This window comes from Arachis stenosperma, chromosome 4 (genome assembly GCF_014773155.1).
Source record: "Arachis stenosperma cultivar V10309 chromosome 4, arast.V10309.gnm1.PFL2, whole genome shotgun sequence".
Lineage (NCBI taxonomy): Eukaryota > Viridiplantae > Streptophyta > Magnoliopsida > Fabales > Fabaceae > Arachis > Arachis stenosperma.
The window spans coordinates 116,594,823-116,605,892 of NC_080380.1; the positions used below are offsets into that span (position 1 = coordinate 116,594,823).

General features: G+C 39.4%; 2 non-coding genes across 2 annotated transcripts; one reads left to right on the forward strand and one right to left on the reverse strand.

Moving 5' to 3' along the window:
* The first annotated feature begins 3,738 nt into the window (after positions 1 to 3,738).
* On the forward strand, positions 3,739 to 3,846 carry LOC130977706 (small nucleolar RNA R71). Its single transcript, XR_009085387.1, has one exon. It is a non-coding gene; the product is annotated as a small nucleolar RNA R71 (small nucleolar RNA).
* A 6,412-nt stretch (positions 3,847 to 10,258) lies between these two features.
* LOC130978006 (small nucleolar RNA R71) lies at positions 10,259 to 10,366 on the reverse strand. Its single transcript, XR_009085670.1, has one exon. It is a non-coding gene; the product is annotated as a small nucleolar RNA R71 (small nucleolar RNA).
* Between the last annotated feature and the right edge of the window lie 704 nt (positions 10,367 to 11,070).

The window sequence follows — 11,070 nt, forward strand, 5'->3', positions numbered from 1 at the left end:
AGTCCATAAAAGTGAATTTTAACTAAAAACTAATAAAAATATACTAAGAACTCAACTAAAACTACTAAAAACATACTAAAAACAATGCCAAAAAGCGTACAAATTATCCGCTCATCACAACACCAAACTTAAATTGTTGCTTGTCCCCAAGCAACTGAAAATCAAATAAGATAAAAAGAAGAGAATATACTATAGACTCCAAATTATCAATGAAACATAGCTCCAAATTAGATGAGCGGGACTAGTAGCTTTTTGCCTCCAAACAGTTTTGGCATCTCACTTTATCCTCTGAGGTTCAGAATGATTGGCTTCTTTAGGAACTTAGAATCCAGATAGTGTTATTGATTCTCCTAGTTAAGTATGATGATTCTTGAACACAGCTACTTATTGAGTCTTGGCTGTGGCCCAAAGCACTCTGTCTTCCAGTATTACCACCGGATACATACATGCCACAGACACATAATTGGGTGAACCTTTTCAGATTGTGACTCAGCTTTGCTAAAGTCCCCAATTAGAGGTGTCCAGGGTTCTTAAGCACACTCTTTTTGCCTTGGATCACAACTTTATTTCTTTCTTTTTCTTTTCTTTTTCTTTCTCCCCTTTTTTTTTCGTTTTTCTGCTTCTCTTTTTTTTTTCTTTTTTGTATTCACTGCTTTTTCTTGCTTCAAGAATCATTTTTATGATTTTTCAGATCCTCAGTAACATGTCTCCTTTTTCATCATTCTTTCAAGAGCCAACAATTTTAACATTCATGAACAACAAATTCAAAAGACATATGCACTGTTCAAGCATACATTCAGAAAACAAAAGTATTGCCACCACATCAAACTAAATAAGCTAGTTTTAAAGATGAATTTGAAATCCTGTACTTCTTGTTCTTTTGTGATAAAAACAGTTTTCATTTAAGAAAGGTGATGGATTCATATTCATAGCTTTAAGGCATAGACACTAAGACACTAATGATCATAAGACACAAACATGGATAAACATAAGCATAAAAATTCGAAAAACAGAAGAATAAAGAACAAGGAGATTAAAGAACGGGTCCACCTTAGTGATGGCGGCTCTTTCTTTCTCTTGAAGATCCTATGGAGTGCTTGAGCTCCTCAATGTCTCTTCCTTGTCTTTGTTGCTCCTCTCTCATGATCCTTTGATCTTCTCCAATTTCATGGAGGAGAATGGAGTGTTCTTGGTGCTCCACCCTTAGTTGTCCCATGTTGGAACTCAATTCTCCTAGGGAGGTGTTTAGTTGCTCCCAATAGTCTTGTGAAGGAAAGTGCATCCCTTGAGGTATCTCAGGGATTTTTTGATGAGAGGGGTCTCTTGTTTGCTCCATCTTTTTTCTTAGTGATGGGCTTGAGGTCATGCCTTCTCAGTTGAACCGGCTTTGGATGCCATAAATGGTTATGGAAAAATAAAAGCAATGCTTTTACCACACCAAACTTAAAAGGTTTGCTCGTCCTCGAGCAAAAGAAGAAAGAAGAGAGTAGAAGAAGAAGAGATGGAGGAGATGGAGGTGGTGAAGAGGTATTGAGGTGAATGGTGAATGGGTGAAGAAGAAGAGAGAGTGGTGGGGTTGGTGGGGATCCTGTGGGGTCCACAGATCCTTAGGTGTCAAGGAAAAGTCATCCCTGCACCAAATGGCATCAAAATCCACGTTTTGAGCCATTTCTGGCGTTAAACGCCGGGCTGGTGCCCATTCCTGGCGTTTAACGCCAGGTTCTAGCCCTTTTCTGGCGTTTAACGCCAGTCTGGTGCCCCTTTCTGGCGTTAAACGCCCAGAATGGTGCCAGACTGGGCGTTAAACGCCCAACTGCTAGGCTTACTGGCGTTTGAACGCCAGCAGCATCTTCCTCCAGGGTGTGCTGTTTTTCTTCCTGTTTTTCATTCTGTTTTTGCTTTTTCAATTGATTTTGTGACTTCTCATGATCATCAACCTACAAAAAACATAAAATAACAAAAGAAAATATATAAAATATAATCATTGGGTTGCCTCCCAACAAGCGCTTCTTTAATGTCAGTAGCTTGACAGAGGGCTCTCATGGAGCCTCACAGATGCTTAGAGCAATGTTGGAACCTCCCAACACCAAACTTAGAGTTTGAATGTGGGGGTTCAACACCAAACTTAGAGTGTGGTTGTGGCCTCCCAACACCAAACTTAGAGTTTGACTGTGGGGGCTCTATTCGACTCTGATTTGAGAGAAGCTCTTCATGCTTCCTCTCCATGGTGACAGAGGGATATCCTTGAGCTTTAAACACAAAGGATTCTTCATTCACTTGAATGATTAATTCACCTCTATCAACATCAATCACAGCCCTTGCTGTGGCTAGGAAGGGTCTGCCAAGGATGATGGATTCATCCATGCACTTCCCAGTCTCTAGGACTATGAAATCAGTAGGGATGTAATGGTCTTCAACTTTTACTAGAACATCCTCTACAAGTCCATAGGTTTGTTTTCTTGAGTTGTCTGCCATCTCTAATGAGATTTTTGCAGCTTGCACCTCAAAGATCCCTAACTTCTCCATTACAGAGAGAGGCATGAGGTTTACACTTGACCCTAAGTCACACAAAGCCTTCTTGAAGGTCATGGTGCCTATGGTACAAGGTATAGAAAACTTCCCAGGATCCTGTCTCTTTTGAGGCAGTTTCTGCCTAGACAAGTCATCCAGTTCTTTGGTGAGCAAAGGGGGTTCATCCTCCCAAGTCTCATTTCCAAATAACTTGTCATTTAGCTTCATGATTGCTCCAAGGTATTTAGCAACTTGCTCTTCAGTGATATACTCATCCTCTTCAGAGGAAGAATACTCCTCAGAGCTCATGAATGGCAGAAGTAAGTCCAATGGAATCTCTATGGTCTCATTTTGAGCCTCAGATTCCCATGGTTCCTCATTGGGGAACTCAGAGGAGGTTGGTGCACGCCCATTGAGGTCTTCCTCAGTGGCGTCCACTTCCTCTCTTCCCTCTCCATATTCGGCCATGTTTATGGCTTTGCACTCTCCTTTTGGATTTTCTTCTGTATTACTTGGGAGAGTGCTAGGAGGGAGTTCAGTAACTTTCTTGCTCAGCTGACCCACTTGTCCTTCCAAATTTCTGATGGAGGACCTTGTTTCATTCATAAAACTTTGAGTGGTCTTTATTAGATCAGAGACCATTGTTGCTAAGTCAGAGGTATTCTGCTTAGAACTCTCTGTCTGTTGCTGAGAAGATGATGGAAAAGGCTTGCCATTGCTAAACCTGTTTCTTCCACTATTATTGTTGTTGAAACCTTGTTGAGGTCTCTCTTGATTCTTCCATGAGAAATTTGGGTGATTTCTCCATGAAGAATTATAGGTGTTTCCATAGGGTTCTCCCATGTAATTCACCTCTTCCATTGAAGGGTTCTCAGGATCATAAGCTTCTTCTTCAGATGAAGCATCCTTAGTACTGCTTGGTGCATTTTGCATTCCAGACAGACTTTGAGAAATCAAATTGACTTGTTGAGTCAATATCTTGTTCTGAGCCAGTATGGCATGCAGAGCATCAATCTCAAGAACTCCTTTCTTCTGACTTGTCCCATTGTTCACAGGATTCCTTTCAGAAGTGTACATGAATTGGTTATTTGCAACCATTTCAATGAGCTCTTGAGCTTCTGTAGGCAACTTCTTCAGATGAAGAGATCCTCCAGTAGAGCTATCCAAGGACATCTTGGATAGTTCAGACAGACCATCATAGAAAATACCTATGATGCTCCATTCAGAAAGCATGTCTGAGGGACATTTTCTGATCAATTGTTTGTATCTTTCCCAAGCTTCATAGAGGGATTCTCCATCCTTCTGTCTGAAGGTTTGGACTTCCACTCTAAGCTTACTCCATCTTTGTGGTGGAAAGAACTTTGCCAAGAAGGCATTGACTAGCTTTTCCCAAGAGTCCAAGCTTTCTTTAGGTTGAGAATCCAACCATATTCTAGCTCTGTCTCTTACAGCAAAAGGGAATAGCATCAGTCTATAGACCTCAGGGTCAACCCCATTAGTCTTGACTGTGTCACAGATTTGCAAGAATTCAGCTAAGAACTGATGAGGATCTTCCATTGGAAGTCCATGGAACTTGCAATTCTGTTGCATTAGAGAAACTAATTGAGGCTTAAGCTCAAAGTTGTTTACTCCAATGGCAGGGATAGAGATGCTTCTCCCATAGAAATCAGGAGTAGGTGCAGTAAAGTCACCCAGCACCTTCCTTGCATTGTTGGCATTGTTGTTGTTTTCGGCTGCCATGTGTTCTTCTTCCTTGAAGAATTCGGTCAGGTCCTCTAAAGAAAGTTGTGCTTTGGCTTCTCTTAGCTTTCTCTTCAAGGTCCTTTCGGGTTCAGGGTCAGCTTCAACAAGAATGCCTTTGTCTCTGCTCCTGCTCATATGAAAGAGAAGAGAACAAGAAAGTGTGGAATCCTCTATGTCACAGTATAGAGATTCCTTGAGGTGTCAGAGGAAAAGAGAAAAAGAAAGAAGAAGGAGAAGAAGAAGAATTCGAACTTTACTTAGATAAGGTTCGAATTGTGCATTGAGAAGGAGTGGTACTCCATAAATAGAAGGATGTGAGAAGGAGGGAAGTAATTTTTCGAAAATTAATTAAAATATTTTGAAAACATTTTTTGAAAAACATTAATTGATTTTTGAAAATAAGAGTGGAAGAGAAATCAAGTGATTTTTGAAAAAGATTTTTGAATTAGAAATCAAAAAGATTTGATTGAAAGCTATTTTGAAAAAGAGGTGGTTAAGAAGATATGATTGGTTTTAAAAAGATGTGATTGAAAAGATATGATTTGAAAACAATTTTAAAAAGATTTGATTTGAAAACAAATTTAAAAAAAAGATTTGAAAACAATTTTAAAAAGATATGATTTTAAAAATTAATGACTTGCCTAACAAGAAAAGATATGATTCAAACATAAAACCTTCCTCAACAGAAAAGGCAAAAAATGTTCAATCAAATCATTAATTGTTAGTAAGTATCTTTGAAAAAGGAAAGAAATTGATTTTGAAAACATTTGATTGAAAAGATATGATTTGAAAAAGATGTGATTTTGAAAAACTTGAAAAAAAATTGATTTGAAAACAAAATCTTCCCCCTAGCACCATCCTGGCGTTAAACGCCCAGAATGGTATCCATTCTGGCGTTTAACGCCCAAAATGCACCCTTTTTGGGCGTTAAACGCCCAACCAGGTACCCTGGCTGGCGTTTAAACGCCAGTCTGCCTTCTTCACTGGGCATTTTTGAATGCCCAGCTTTTTCTGTATAATTCCTCTGCAGTATGTTCTGAATCTTCAATTCTCTGTATTATTGACTTGAAAAGACACAAATTAAAAATATTTTTGGATTTTTAATAATCAAAATGCAACAAGAATCAAATAACAATGCATGCAAGACACCAAACTTAGCAGTTTGTATACTACTGACACTAATAAAATGCATATGAGACACATAAACGCTCAAGTCAAGAGAATTCAAAGATCAGAGTAAGAAATCATCAAGAATTACTTGAAGATCTTTAAGACACATGAATGAATGCATGCAATTGACACCAAACTTAAGATGAGACACTAGACTCAAGCAAGATATATTTTTGGTTTTTATGATTTTCTAATTTTTTTTTTTTGTGTTTTTTTTTTTCGAAAATTAAGTGAAAAGGAAAATAAAGGTATCAAAATTCTTAATGAGAATTCCAGGAATCATGCAATGTTAGTCTAAAGCTTTAGTCTAAAGGAATTAGACATAGCTAGCTAAGCTTCAGCAAGACATTGCATTCAAGAGCTAAATTGATGATGATCAATCAGCTTTGGTGATGATAAGAACATCACCTTGAAACACTAGAATTCATTCTTAAGAACTCTGAAGAAAAATAATACCTAATCTAAGCAACAAGATGAACCGTCAGTTGTCCATACACAAGAACAATCCCCGGCAACGGCGCCAAAAACTTGGTGCACGAAATTGTGAACACTACAACTTCACACAACTAACCTGCAAGTGCACTGGGTCGTCCAAGTAATACCTTACGCGAGTAAGGGTCGATCCCACGGAGATTGGTGGTATGAAGCAAGCTATGGTCACCTTGTAAATCTCAGTCAGGCAGACTCAAATGGGTATAGATGATGAACGAAAATAACATAAAGATAAAGATAGAGATACTTATGTATATCATTGGTGTAAGAGCTTCAGACAAGCATATGAAGATGCCTTCCCTTCCGTCTCTCTGCTTTCCTACTGTCTTCATCCAATCCTTCTTACTCCTTTCCATGGCAAGCTCGTGTAGGGTTTCACCGTTGTCAATGGCTACCTCCCATCCTCGCAGTGAAAGCTAATGCACGCACTCTGTCACAGTACTGCCAATCACCGGTTTGGTTCCCTCCCCTACCGGAATAGAATCACTCTTTTGCGTCTGTCACTAACGCCCAGTAGGTTACAGGTTTGAAGCACGTCACAGTCATTCAATCATTGAATCCTACTCAGAATACCACAGACAAGGTTAGACCTTCCGGATTCTCTTGAATGCTGCCATCAGGTCCTGCCTATACCACGAAGACTCTGATCTCACGGAATGGTTGGCTCGTTTGTCAGGCGAGCACTCGGTTGTCAGGCGATCAACCATGCATCGTGCAATCGGGAATCCAAGAGATATTCACTAAGCCTCAGATGCTTGTAGAACAAGAATGGTTGTCAGTCACCTTGTTCATGAGTGAGAATGGTGATGGGCGTCAATCATCACCTTCATCATGTTGAAGAACAAGTGATATCTTGGATAAAGAACAAGCGGAATTGAATGGAAGAACAATAGTAATTGCATTAATACTCGAGGTACAGCAGAGCTCCACACCTTAATCTATGGTGTGTAGAAACTCCACCGTTGAAAATACATAAGAACAAGGTCTAGGCATGGCCGAATGGCCAGCCTCTCTAAGATAGCATAAAACAAAGATAGCTACCAAAAGTCTCTAGATACAATAGTAAAAGGTCCTACTTATAGATAACTAGTAGCCTAAGGTGTACAAAGATGAGTAAATGACATAAAAATCCACTTCCGGGCCCACTTGGTGTGTGCTTGGGCTGAGCAATGAAGCAATTTCGTGTAGAGACTCCTCTTGGAGTTAAACGCCAGCTTTAGTGCCAGTTTGGGCGTTTAACTCCCAATTAGGTGCCAGTTCCGGCGTTTAACTCCCATTTTGGTGCCAGTTCCGGCGTTTAACGCTGGAATTTCTGTAGGTGACTTTGAACGCCGGTTTGGGCCATCAAATCTTGGGCAAAGTATGGACTATTATATATTGCTGGAAAGCCCAGGATGTCTACTTTCCAACGCCGTTGAGAACGCGCCAATTGGGCTTCTGTAGCTCCAGAAAATCCACTTTGAGTGCAGGGAGGTCAGAATCCAACAGCATCTGCAGTCCTTTTCAGTCTCTGAATCAGATTTTTGCTCAGGTCCCTCAATTTCAGCCAGAAAATACCTGAAATCACAGAAAAACACACAAACTCATAGTAAAGTCTAGAAAAGTGAATTTTAACTAAAAACTAATAAAAATATACTAAGAACTCAACTAAAACTACTAAAAACATACTAAAAACAATGCCAAAAAGCGTACAAATTATCCGCTCATCAGTGGTATAAGCTAGAACTGATGGCGGCATTCAAGAGAATCCGGAAGGTCTAAACCTTGTCTGTGGTATTCTGAGTAGGATTCAATGATTGAATGACTGTGACGAGCTTCAAACTCACGATTGTGAGGCGTTAGTGACAGATGCAAAAGAATCACTGGATTCTATTCCGACATGATCGAGAACCGACAGCTGGATAGCCGTGCCGTGACAGGGTGCGTTGAACATTTCCACTGAGAGGATGGGAGGTAGCCACTGACAACGGTGAAACCCTTGCATACAGCTTGCCATGGAAAGGAGTAAGAAGGATTGGATGAAGACAGTAGGAAAGCAGAGAGACGGAAGGGACAAAGCATCTCCATTCGCTTATCTGAAGTTCTCACCAATGAATTGCATAAGTATCTCTATCTTTATCTTTATGTTTTATTCATTATCTATACCTAATTGAGTCTGCCTGACTGAGATTTACAAGGTGACCATAGCTTGCTTCATACCAACAATCTCTGTGGGATCGACCCTTACTCGCGTAAGGTTTATTACTTGGACGACCCAGTACACTTGCTGGTTAGTTGTGCGAAGTTGTGATAAAGAGTTGAGATTTCAATTGTGCGTACCATGTTGATGGCGCCATTGATGATCACAATTTCGTGCACCAAGTTTTTGGCGCCGTTGCCGGGGATTGTTCGAGTTTTCGGCAAGCTTTTGGTCCGGTAACATCAGTGCCAAATTTTTGATCCGGCAATAGCACCAAGTTTTTGGCGCCGTTGCCGGGGAATGTTGAGTTTGGACAACTGACAGTTCATCTTGTTGCTTAGATTAGGTATTTTTTTCAGAATTTCTTTAAGAATGAATTCTAGAGTTTCATGATGATCTGTTGAAATCTGGCTGGCTGTGAAGCCATGTCTAATCTTATTGGACCGAGGTTTCAACTTATCATCACAAGAGCTTGTTGATTTCTATCAATCTTGCTGTTGAAGCAATGATTTGCTGAGGCTTGGCTGGCCATTGGCCATGTCTAGTGTTTTGGACCGGAGCTTTCTTTGAAAGCTTGGCTGGCTGTGAAGCCATGTCTAATTCCTGGACCAGAGTCTTAGACTAGCATTGCAATGATTCCTGGAGTTCTAATTAAGAATTCTGAAACCTTTTTTTTCTTTTTTTATATAATTTTCGAAAAATCCAAAAAAAATTACAAAAACATAAAAAACCAAAAAAAAATATTTTATGTTTCTTGTTTGAGTCTAGTGTCTTATTTTAAGTTTGGTGTCTTGCATGCATTGTTTATTTGATCTTGGTTCTATTTTCAAGTCAATAATACAGGGAACTGAAAATTCAGTACATGCAGCAGAGGAATTACACAGAAAAAGCTGGGCGTTCAAAACGCCCAGTGAAGAAAGGAAAACTGGCGTTTAAACGCCAGCCAGGATACCTGGTTGGGCGTTTAACGCCCAAAAGGGTAGTGCATTGGGCGTTAAACGCCAGAATGTGCGTTTAACGCCAGGATGGCACAAGAGGGAAGATTTTGTTTTTAATGCAATTTTTTTCAAGTTTTCAAAGTTTTTCAAAATCAAATCTTTTTCAAAATCAATTTCTTTCCATTTTCAAAAATACTTGCTATCAATTAATGATTTGATTCAACAATTCAAGTAAGTTGCCTTTTCTCTTGAGAAAGGTTTAATGTTTGAATCATATCTTTTCTTGTTAGGCAAGTCATTAATTTTTAAAATCAAATCTTTTTAAATTGTTTTTCAAATCATATCTTCTCAATCATATCTTTTTAAAACCATAACTTTTCAATCATATCTTTTTAATCACATCTTTTTCAAAAAAGTTTTCAACCATATCTTCTTCAAAATCTTTTTCAAAATGATTTTAAAATCTTTCTAATTAATTTTCGAAAAAAAAAACTCTCCCTCTCTTCTCACATCCTTCTATTTATGGAGTAACACTCCTCCTCAATGCACAATTCGAACTCTATCTCACTAAGTTCGAATTCTTCTCCCTCTTCCTTCTATTTTTCTGTTCCTCTGACACCTCAAGGAATCTCTATACTATGACATAGAGGATTCCATATTTTCTTGTTCTCTTCTCTTTCATATGAGCAGGAGCAAAGACAAAGGCATTCTTGTTGAGGCTGACCCTGAACCTGAAAGGACCTTGAAGCGAAAGCTAAGAGAAGCTAAGGCACAACTCTCTGTAGAGGACCTAACAGAAATCTTCAAAGAAGAAGAACCTATGGCAGCCGAAAACAACAACAATGTCAACAATGCAAGGAAGGTGCTGGGTGACTTTACTGCACCTACTCCCGACTTCTATGGGAGAAGCATCTCTATCCCTGCCATTGAAGCAAACAACTTTGAGCTTAAGCCTCAATTAGTTTCTCTAATGCAACAAAATTGCAAGTTCCATGGACTTCCACTGGAAGATCCTCATCAGTTCTTAGCTGAATTCTTGCAAATCTGTGACACTGTCAAGACTAATGGGGTTGACCCTGAGGTCTACAGACTTATGCTATTCCCTTTTGCTGTAAGAGACAGAGCTAGAATATGGTTGGATTCACAACCTAAAGAAAGCCTGAACTCTTGGGAAAAGCTAGTTAATGCCTTCTTGGCAAAGTTATTTCCACCTCAAAAATTGAGTAAGCTTAGAGTGGAAGTCCAAACCTTCAGACAGAAGGAAGGAGAATCCCTCTATGAAGCTTGGGAAAGATACAAACAATTGATCAGAAAATGTCCCTCTAACATGCTTTCTGAATGGAGCATCATAGGTATTTTCTATGATGGTCTGTCTGAACTGTCCAAGATGTCATTGGATAGCTCTGCTGGAGGATCTCTTCATTTGAAGAAGACGCCTGCAGAAGCTCAAGAACTAATTGAAATGGTTGCAAATAACCAATTCATGTACACTTCTGAAAGGAATCCTGTGAACAATGGGACAAATCAGAAGAAAGGAGTTCTTGAGATTGATACTCTGAATACTATACTGGCTCAGAACAAAATATTGACTCAGCAAGTCAATTTGATTTCTCAAAGTCTGTCTGGAATGCAAAATGCACCAAGCAGTACTAAGGATGCTTCATCTGAAGAAGAAGCTTATGATCCTGAGAACCCTTCAATGGATGAGGTGAATTACATGGGAGAACCCTATGGAAACACCTATAATTCTTCATGGAGAAATCATCCAAATTTCTCATGAAATGATCAACAGAAACCTCAACAGGGTTTTAACAACAATAATGGTGGAAGAAACAGGTTTAGCAATGGCAAGCCTTTTCCATCATCTTCTCAGCAACAAACAGAGAATTCTAAGCAGAACCACTTTGACTTAGCAACCATGGTCTCTGATCTGATCAAAGCCACTCAAAGTTTCATGAATGAAACAAGGTCCTCCATTAAGAATTTGGAGGCACAAGTGGGACAGCTGAGCAAGAAAATTACTGAACTCCCTCCTAG